The 10237-nt window shown below is 42.6% G+C and overlaps 1 protein-coding gene and 2 pseudogenes across 1 annotated transcript in view; 1 reads left to right on the top strand and 2 right to left on the bottom strand.

Annotated features, from left to right (window-relative positions):
- The window catches only part of LOC118116027 (histone H1-like), a 444527-nt gene that overhangs the window by 431767 nt on the left and 2523 nt on the right, over positions 1–10237 (bottom strand). The window lies entirely within an intron of this gene.
- Positions 825–7996, top strand: LOC124852637 (annotated as a pseudogene).
- On the bottom strand, positions 6848–7285 carry LOC124852595 (annotated as a pseudogene).

Here is a 10237-nt window from a genome sequence, read left to right on the forward strand (position 1 = left end):
CATTGTTATGTCTTTGTTGTAATTTTTACCTTCCTGTTGTCCTTTGGGTAAATTTTACCCCATTAAATGTTTAACTTCTCGAAATAAATAAATAGGTTACTTCATTTTTTAGCTTCACATTTGACTTTTACTAATTTAATGGGGACAGCTGGGTAAAAATAAGATTTTCATGATTATGTATATTCATTGACCTGGATCCACAGTGTACGCATCAGTGTTCTTTTACACGTATTTAACATCGAGTTCAATATAACATGTACTTTTGGTGGGGGTTGTGTTTTAGATAAAGGCTATTTAAGTAGTCAACAAAAACAAACCATACTTGAAACATTCACTTAGGTTACAATTTTATTATAATTCTCTGGAGGTTTTAATTGCTGTGGTCAAAAATGACTCCAAAGGATAAACAATGTCAATTTGAGGATAACAGGGCTCAGGGAGAAATCATGAGCTACAGTCACTTTTGTATGACCACTGATTGCACACAAGGTTACTCAATATTTCATACATTGTCTAAGTACTTCCCTAATCAGTCCTAATGTTGCTCTTATGTTTACTAAGCGCTTTTCCCCAGGCACTATTACTGCTGATGAAACGTGCTACAGTCCTATTACACAAAACTGTCAGACCTTAATATCTACCGTCCTACATCCAAACCTGTGGAGGCGCTAGCGCACCATAGACTTTATTATCAGCGGCCACGAGGATCCACAGAGGAGGAAGACGGCCGCCTCTGTCTTCTATCAGGTCCTCAGTCAGGCTATGAATAGCTGTATTGTTTCCCGCGGAGCATCTATTCACTAAGATCTCATCACTGAAGAGAAATGTCTGGACGAGGAAAGGGAGGAAAAGGGCTCGGTAAAAGGAGGCGCAAGCGTCACCGCAAAGTTCTCCGTGATAACATCAGGGAATTACCAAGCCCGCCATCCGCCGCCTGGCTCGCCGTGGCGGGTGAAGCGCTATCTCCAGGTCTGATCTGCGAGAAGCCCGCGGCGTGTTGAAGGTTTTCCTGGAGAATGTGATCCGCGATGCTGTCACCTACACCAAGCACGCCAAAGAGGAAGACCGTGACCGCCATGGACGTAGTGTATGCTCTGAAGAGACAGGGCCGCCTCTGTACAGCTTCGGTGGATAAACTCACTTTACAACAGCTCAACAACACAGCAGCTCTTTTAAGAGCCACACACTGAAGTCAATGAGCTCATCCTCTGCTCAACACTAATCACTCGTTCTTCCAGATTACAACAATACAACAACTTCCTGTAAATTGATGGAATAAATGATCTTAGTAATAATCAATATATAAACTATGTTAACTCGTGACTGAATCTATACTTTATTTTTACTTTGTCTCTAGTGAGTTTCCACCCAACATGTGTACATAAATACAACACTTTCTTGCTGCCTCCAACAATCGCCTCCACATTTACACTAACCTTAATCATGTTATGGATATCGAACTTTCACTAAGATTGGTAAAGTATCATGTACTATGTCAGGGGTTCCCTAACTTTTCAGCCTGCGACCCCCAAAATAACGGTGCCAGAGACTGGCGACCCCCACCTCCCCTGGATGTGGTAAATAATGTTGCGCACAGCCACGCACACGCACTATTAGGCCTATGGAAACACGGGCATTAATACAACACAAAAGAACAACAGCCTTACAGCCATGATATTATTTTATAGTAGGAAATAGAATATAACCAGAATACAGGGAATCTCCCTGTATAAACAGCAGGGCTGAGTGAGCACATGCTTTAAGTATAAACAAGTGCGCAGTTGATGTCTATGCGGCGTCTGTATGCATGACAGCAGACACCTTATTGCTTACCATGTGCAAAACTTTAGGGTTATTTATTTTAGCCTACATTACTTTCATTTCTTGAACTCACCCCTAGCCGGAATAAGTGGGCATGCATGGAGCAGGCAAGTCCATTTCAGCTATATTTTGGAGACGGCCACTCGGAGTCCCATTCTCCACGTTTGGCTGCGATCTGTATTTATTCTTTATGTATGTCAGGACTGAAAGTCTTTTCACACCAAACTCATGGCCTTGTTAACCAGTCCAGGGTCAGTGAGGTGGTCAGCGAGCTGGGATCCATGTAGATCAGAAATATCGCAACTCGTCCTGCAGTTCATACTAGGCGACTCAGCATTTCCTGCAGAGGGGATCTGATAGTGATGCAGCGTGTTTGTATGTAGTTGACTATTTTATTAGTAGTGTCAAGAATATGTTTAAGCTCAAGGTTCAAGTGTTTTGCCTGAGATTATCTGTGAATAATACAGTGAAATTTACGTGCGGCGCCACTTGTAAGACACTCGCTTTCAGTCCTTTCTTTTCCTAGCATCGCTCCAGCCCTGTCATTACACACACCAATACAGTCTTCCCAAGATAGTCCTCTTCTTTTAGTTTGTAAAAAATGTCCTCACCTGTGCATGTCCACTCCAGCGTGGAGCAAAGCAGCATTACGTTTTCCGTCAAAACTGTATCAACGGAAAACAAGCAGCTGGGCGAGTTTAATATATCTGTGTGGATTCATCTAACTGTAAAGCATATTTCCCTTTTGTAACCACTTGGCAGCGGGTGCGATCTACTAGGTCGATGAGGAGCTGAGGACATAGACTGTAATAACATAAATGAAATTACACACAATACACAAACAATTATATACAAAATGTAACTTTACTAACTTAAAGTGGAAGGTGATAATTCACAAGCATTGGGAAAGACATTTGTATGAAAATAAAATTAGACCCGCTAAAATAAATCAGTCTTTCAAGTCAGTCGTCTTTAAGAATCTGTTTCCTGTGATCACTCTTGGTGTGTTTTGTCACTGGTGTCAGTGGTGTGTTAATGACAGTGACTGTTCCTGTGGCGATTCCTTAAAGTGTGCACCCTTTATTGGTACATATGTGCAGTCGGGTGACTAGCACCACCCTACCACCACAGGGAATATTGAAGGATCTCTTCTTCAGATGGAATCACGTTGGGAGGCTCGCCATCAATAAGAAAAGTCTTTAAGTTGTTCTCACTCTGTCCATAAGACCTGACCTGTTTTTGCAGCAGCAATTTAAACTTGTTGATCTTTTGGTTTCACAACAATCATACTAAAGCATAACACTCACATAACATTAAGTTAAACATACTTAATGATAATATGAGTCAGTGCATTACACTCTAATTCAAGTTCAGAATCTCAATGTGCTCAAGTGTAAATTAACAGCAATTTAGTTTTTCAGATTTAAGAGTTGCAAATCATAATAGCTCTCCTTTGTATGTAAACCTCTCTAACCCTATTCTGATTAGTTTTCCAACAATGACAATGTATAATGTAGGCGTGTTAACAAACTTGTCGCTAAGATAAAGTAAATCTGAAAAAGGCTGTAATTTTAACAGTATATTTTGTCAACTAAATTGGATACCTTGTTTGGGACATGGACAGAGCTGATTGTGTTTAGGTGCACTGCTCTGAATGGATATTTTAGACTAATGTGGACTATTAATATATGGGTATATTGTGTACTAAAGATCCTTAAATGCGATAACCATTGGCAGCCTCTATACACCAGTGTATTACTGCACTATAAAAAATACATCCGTCATTTATAATATATTGTCCCTGTGGACGAGGACAAGAAAACCTACTTCAATATGATCCCCAATTATTAGAATTAAACCATGATCTAATTAACCACAGTTGCAGTATTAGTTTAAAGTGGCTGTTTTAATGTTGATGGACATGACATTAGGTCAGGACAGTTTGTCTCCATAGAGAAAGTGTGTGGCTCTTGAGGCCGTTGCTTTGATGTCTCCTTAGAGTCGTTTACTTGGAGCTGGTGTACTTGGTCACGGCCTTGGTGCCCTCAGACACGGCGTGTTTAGCCAGCTCCCCGGGCAGCAGCAACAGGCGGACGGCGGTCTGAATCTCCCTGGAGGTGATGGTGGGCGCTTGTTGTAATGAAATGACCTCACAGAAGCGTGCGCTCGAGATGTCGCTCACAGAAGCAGTTCATGATGCCCATGGCAGCGGAGGAGATCCCAGTGTCAGGGTGGACCTGCTTCAGCACCTTGTACACGTAGATGGCGTAGCTCTCCAGCCCTGGACTTTCTCCTCTTCTTTCCGCCCTTACCGGGGCCTTTACTTACCTTTTCTTGGAGACCCTTCTTGGGCGCAGGCTTCGGCAGTTTCAGGCATCGTCACGATATTCCGATCCAATGAATAAAAGTAGTGGCTTCAGGCTGTATTGAACACATCACATATACCACAATCCTAACCTCTGTACCGTTCCCTCTCTGTCATTGGCTGAATGTAGGCGTCAGTGTAACAGCACGTGGGAGTGTCTCCATGTTCATGAGTCCATTATTCTGCTGCTGACAGAGGTTGAACTGTAGAGCTCAACTGGAACATTTGGGGGTTAAGAAATGCAGATGTCTGAAAGTATATATGTTATTATTATTTTATGTTAGTATCACATTAGTATCATTTAAGCAATCTGAACTAAAGCAACCTGATAATTTTTACAGCTCTAAATGTTAAGGGACACTTAATGGTCACAGTAAAACACCAAAATTGGTTCGACTTCAGGTTTTATCAATCTGTCCATTTAGGAAGCACAAAGAGTGATTGTGAATCAATTTCACCTGTTTTAGATTGCAAATGAAAGTGACAACAGGTGCAATGAAGAGGCAAAAACAAGACAACAACAAGAAAGGGAACAGTTTTATATGTGGTGGCCACAGACGTTTATATCCTCATCGCTTCCTGACTGATTCTTTACTCTGGTTTTGTGTTCTGCTAGTGTCCTTGTCACTACCTGTAGCATGAGGCGGTCCTGCAGCCCAATCAGGTAGCATCAAGGTGTGTGGCTGTTTTACCTCGCTCACGTTTCAATAGGCCATATTGTCAGCCTGCAGAGTGATAATCAAGTTTGACTCATGTCCAACAGATATACTTCTGGCCTGGTGTGAAACCCAGTGGCAACACACTTCAACCGGAGGCAGGGAAAAATTTGAAAGGGTTTATTTGCGGTTCCAGCAAAGCGACTTTTAAAACACACTTATCTCTATCATTACCGACTTGGTGATGCGTAAAGTCAAGTATCCGTTACATGTCCATGCGTCCTGCCGTTGCAGGTCGCATTATCATATATCACCGGTGTCACGGTCAGAACTTATGTTGATCCACAGACTTAGCGGACACAGGCTTGATATCAATGCGGTCAACAATATATAACTACGCATGTGCACTAACCTGCACTACAAGCTCCACAACTGTCATAAACAACAAGCTGCAAACACCCAAAGCAGAATATAAATATCCCTGTGAACTGCACTACAACATATATTTTAACTGTACAAAATAAAACTATAAACTTGGATAACTAAGAACATAAATTGTATCAGTACCATGGAAAAGAGCTGTTTATGTTTAGGTGCTGCACTTCAACAGTTTTATTTAGGTTTGATCTGGTGTTTGCATTTATTCGAGTAGTGGAATTGTTTCTGTTTGATGATGGAACCTGTTGACTGTTTGTTATTAAATGAAGAGAAATGTTCCCCAATGATTTGATCATCGCTTGAAGTGAATATTTAGTCAAATTGATAAATTCACCCCATGGACATGAAATGTAGTCCTAATAATGAGCGACTCCCAGCATCCTCAGCGCCAAACCGTTCCAGGCTCCTGATAGGAAGTCTGGCTTCACCATGAAACCTCGTCCATCAATGATTGTGTTTGCTGCCTGCTGTCTTGACTTTATTACAAGGGATCATCAGCAGGTGGCAGTTTTACTGGTCTCTCTGAACAAACATGTGGAGCAGCTGGAAAGCGGGTTTTGAGGTGGAGCTGTGGAGCTTTTGAACTCATTTTAGGAAAGCAATTAGGAAAAATACTTTGATATCTTGACTTGGAAAACAATGTTGCTGTTTGTAAAGTTATCAGTAAATATAATTGCAGTGAAATAATAGTGTCCTCATGGTGATATTTGTGTTGACAGCATTCAGTAATACTTCATCTTTCTATTTCCAGTCATATCAGTGGAGTATGAATGTTATATTTGATGAAGGCCCTGTAATGCCACTGTTTAATTATGTTCAAGGCTGCAAATATTTCACTTGATTTTGGGCTCCAATCACAGAGGACATGTTTGTCTTTATTACAATTGGAACATTTTACTAAAGGCATCTTTTTAAATAGAATTAAACTGTTTGACAAATGTTTGCACTAGGTAGATCAGTTTCTCCAGAAAAACAAAGGTCATCTCTCAGGTTCTTAAAGTTTACACATGAATTTTTGAGACTAACAGTTAGAATAAGCAGTACTGTTTATTGCAGCTCTGACTCTGGTTCCATTTAACAGGTGAAGTGACTGCTTAATTTTAATGAATATTGGATTAATAGCAAGACGGGTCTTAGTCTGCATACTTTCCAATGTGTATTATTTGCAAAGCTACTGATGTAACAAATATTTAACTGTACACTGTTTTGTATATAATATTGTGAAATACTAAAAGCTGTTTGCTGTTAAAGCAATGTTGTAAAGCTAAAATAGTTAAATATTTAAACCTGTAAAAAGATGTCTTGTCTTGTCCAGCCGAGTCTGGTGATCAGAAGGTTTTTAGGCAAAAATGCATAAAAAATGTCCTTTTAAATTTTATTTTTGATTTAAACTTCACTGTAGTTACTTTACAGAAATTAGACTAATTTGTCTAATACTTTGATGGGAACTTTATTGGCGAGATATTTACTTTAAACTCTGCAGTCAGTTATTTACAGTGTATTATATGTATGAACAGTCAGTAACTAGTGAGGGCAGCAGAGGTTTTGTCGCGAGTGCATTAGTGGCTTAAAGAGCCGTTGTTATCGTCAGTGGAGCAGCGGCGAAGGTTTGGCTCTCTCCGCGGATGCGGTGATAGCCTGTATGTCCTTGGCGAAACAGGTAACCCTCTTGGCGTGGATGGCGCACCAGGTTGGTGTCTCGGGCAGGCCGACCAGGTAAGCCTCGCTGGCCTCCTGCAGAGCCATGACAGCGGAGCTCCTGGAAGCGCAGGTCGGTCTTGAAATCCCTGAGCGATTTCTCTGACCAGGCGCTGGAAGGGCAACGCGGATCAGCAGCTCCGTCGTTTCTGGTAGCGACGGATCTCTCTCAGGCCACGGTACCGGGCCTGTAACAGTGAGGCTTCTTCACGCCGCCGGTGGCCAGGGCGCTTACGGCAACCTTGGTGGCGGTTGGCCTGGGGGCTTTGCCTCGGTGGATTGAGCGGTCTGCTTGGTTTCTTGCCATTTTGTTACTTGTCTCTCTGATCGGGAGAAGTATGAGGCAGAGACGCGACACTCTGCTTTTAAGCGCGGAACCAGCCGTGATGGTGACGCTGCTTCAGATCCCCGGGTCCTGATTGGTGAGAGCTCAGCGCCGCCCAAAGGAGCGACCCACCGCCTGAGTCCCGCTGCTTGTGTGGAGGAGAGAGTGGGCCGTCCTCCGCTGCTCTATAGGCTTCTATTCTGGTTGGTCTGTGAACCGTCCGCTCGATCCGCGGATATATAGGGAGGGTTCGGGCTGTTCACAACAGTTTCTCTTGACGTGTCTTAGGAGAGCAAACTTCAGCCATAATGTCTGGCAGAGGTAAGCCGGCGGAAAAGTAGGCAGAAGGCGAACTCGCTCGTCCCGCGCTGAGCTCCAGTTCCCCGTCAGTCGTGTCCACAGGCTGCTGCGTAAAGAGCAACGCTACGCACATCGCGGTCGTGCCAGCGCCCCATCTACCTGGCGGCTGTGCTGGAGTACCTGACCGCTGAGATCCTGGAGCTGGCTGGAAACGCCACCCGCGACAACAAGAAGAGCCGTATCATCCCCGCCACCTGCAGCTGGCGTGCAGCGACGAGGGAGCTCAGCAAACTCCTGGGCGGAGTGACCATCGCTCAGGGCGGCGTGCTGCCCAACATCCAGGCTGTTCTGTTGCCCAAGAAGACCCGAGAGAAGGCCCCCAAGTCCAAGTAAAGCAAAGCTGCTGAAACCACCGACACAAAGAAGGCTCTTTTTAAGAATACACACTCTCCTCTGGTAGAGAGCAAATCTCCTCATGTCACCCCACCAACTTGTCAAATACACAAGCATAAGTCATTTTAGGCACTTTAGAATCCAATACGTATTCATTGGTGTAGTTTTTCTGTGTCAGATGTTCCTGTCAGTTAATGAGGAAACCAGTGCTCATCTAGAGAGACTTAATACAAAGAATACACTTCAAATTCCAATGCTAAAATGTGGATTCACGTCATTAGGGACCTGCATATATCTGTCAAGATGTACAGTATGATTGCAAAAACACATTTTAATATTTGTCTAATGAAAGTCAAAGTAGTGTGGGTACAACAGATTAAATGTATTTTTCAACCTCTACATTTGTCATGAAGTAGATCTAGTGGAAGAAGTAATATATATTTATTACTAACTTTATTTTTTACAAAGTAATGTATTCATAAATATTAACTCTGATGATACTTTTGCTGAAGCAGTAAAATCAGGTTTTAAAAGTCTGTTGTATTAAAGTGCCCCAGTAAACATGACAGTGATCCAGCATGCACAACATCAGGACCATTGAACTGGAGCAGCTAATTGGGGCTCGCTTAGTCATTAACATAACATCTTCATATTTTCTCTTGTGATTCTTCTGGTGTGACAGTGATGAGGCTGTCCTGAGCGACAGTGCGTAGCTCTGTCACCATCTGAATGGTTTGGATTCCTCGATAAACTCTGAGCACTGAAGTTTACTCTTGTTCCCCAGAGCGTGACTCTGGATCAATTCAACCCGTCCACTTGTTTTCTGAACTTTCGACCACTTCTCTCAGGGTCTTGCTGAGTGAACTCAAATAGCTTTGGCCTCATGTGAGCTAAGGTTGTAATATTGGTCATGAGATGACCCTTGGGCCAGTTCTTTAACTGATGAACACCCTGAGTGCAATTAAACTGAAAAAAGCTGATAGTTGGACCAATGATACATGTTTGACAAAAACAAAACAAATAGACTATCAATGTCCACGGTACATCTTGTTCTCCACAGTATATGAAGAGGTAATTTCAAAACTCCATTAGACTTTCAAGAATTTAAACCATTCTCTTATTTCTGTTATTTGAATGTATTCCTCTGCTTGTGTCTTCAGGCATGTCTTAGAGAGAGGTCTCTGTGGAAAACAATTTAATGGAAGACATCGTGAACAAAAAAACACAAAGTCAGACATTTCGCCCAGCAATCTATTTTATATTAATTGTGAATATGCATACAAAAAGCAGATTCTCTCAGGAACATGTGATACACAGGAACATTTATTTTACATTCAATACAGTTAGTTCACTTTCCCCTGCCCCCTGTCTCCTGGACAATGACAGGGAGTCAAGGGGTGAAAACTGCAATTCTATTGGTGAATTCTGGACTTCTATTTTATTAGCTTTTTAAAGTGTATATATATATATATATATATATAATGTAATCTCCACACAGTGATATTGTGTCAGGTCTACTTGGAACTCCTTTATTGGTCCCCTCATAGAAAGTACCTAGGTGTTCACACAGACAATACCGCTGGACCGATCATGCCAGTGCACTCTTTAAAGCCAGAGCAGACTGTATCTGCTCAGAGTCTGAGGTCTTTTGGAGTGCAGGGGCGCTCCTGATGACTTGTTATGACTCTGTGGTGGCATCTTTGGAATAGTTTGCTGAGGCAGCAGCAGCTCAACTGCTGACAGGAAGGGCTGGACCGACTGACTAGGAGGGCCAGCTCGAGTCCTGGGATACCCACTTGACCCAGTGGACATGGTGGGACAGAGCAGGATGATGGCAAGCCGTCGTCTCTCATGGACAGTCCCCCTGCAAGGACACCATCACAGCACTGGGCAGCTCCTTCAGCACAAGACTGATCCACCTAAGTGTCTGAAGGAGAAGTATCATAGCAAGGTCAGGTATGTTTTTGTCAGTTCATGGCCTCAAACCAGTGATCTTCTGGTCTGATGTCAATCATTTCTGCTAGTCCTACAGATTATAATAATACTTAACCGTTTTTATAGACACACACACACTGTGTGAGCTGTCATTGGTCAGTCAGAAGAAAAAAATCAGGCAGAAGAAAAGTGAGCAAGTAAAAAGTGATATCAAGTGCTGTTTTATTTTGAGTGTTTAATGTAATAGTGTCTACATTAACCAGCGAGTGAGTCAATGAGTCAGTGGGTCAGTCAGTCAGGGTCCAG

The sequence above is a fragment of the Hippoglossus stenolepis genome, chromosome 10, assembly GCF_022539355.2.
Source record: "Hippoglossus stenolepis isolate QCI-W04-F060 chromosome 10, HSTE1.2, whole genome shotgun sequence".
NCBI classification, from domain to species: Eukaryota; Metazoa; Chordata; class Actinopteri; order Pleuronectiformes; family Pleuronectidae; genus Hippoglossus; species Hippoglossus stenolepis.